The following is an 856-nucleotide window of genomic DNA, read 5'->3' as shown; positions in this document are numbered from 1 at the left end:
TGTAATTATTTCAGGTAAAGCTAGCCGGAGGCGGCCAGGGTGCTGGAGATGCAACCTCGCCACTCATATTACTACAGTCCTGGACAGTCTGCCTCAGGGAGCTTGGGCACCAGACCCAAGGGACTGGCCTGACCTATGGATGACTTGGCCATTTGCCTCAGACTGCCTGACATGAGGCAGGGAAGGACAGCCTAAGGGGAAGAAGACATTACTTTCTGCAGCCTGCCTCCCATCTCTTAATTTTCTATCTTCTCTTTCTCCCCTTTTCTGTTTTCAATCTTTAGGCGATGAGCAGAGGTCTTTAGAAAAAAGTGTCCATGTCAGCCACTTTAAATTATCCAAGGTTAACCCCCTCAACACGCAATCTAGACTCTTGAAAATCAAAAGCCTGGGCACAATTAAAAGACAGATGGCAAAGCCAGGCCCAGTGATAGGCTTGTAGAATCACAGCGGCTCACAAGGCTCACTCAGTGAGATTCCATTTTAAAAATAAAATAAAATACAGAAGTGATTGGGGTATAACTTATTGGTAGGGTACTCGCATAGAATATATGAAACTGGGTTTGACTCCCAGGGTAGAATGAGAACGACCGGAGAGAGTAACGGCAGAGAAGTAACCTGTCATGTATACATATGGAAAAGGACTACTATTCTTCATATCAACAGTGAAAGTTTAGGCAAAAAAAAAAAAAAATCCACCTCTGTAGAAAAGTGGACAAAGGACATAATAGACAATTCTATACGAAATGAGATCAACAAAACAACAACAAAGTACAATACATAATCCCCCCGAAAGCAAATAAAAATAGCCATTAAATGCCATCTTTTTAATTTTTTTTAAAATAATTTTTTTTTT

The sequence above is a fragment of the Microtus ochrogaster genome, linkage group LG2, assembly GCF_000317375.1.
Source record: "Microtus ochrogaster isolate Prairie Vole_2 linkage group LG2, MicOch1.0, whole genome shotgun sequence".
Taxonomy (NCBI): domain Eukaryota; kingdom Metazoa; phylum Chordata; class Mammalia; order Rodentia; family Cricetidae; genus Microtus; species Microtus ochrogaster.
Note: the sequence above shows the minus strand (reverse complement) of the source record.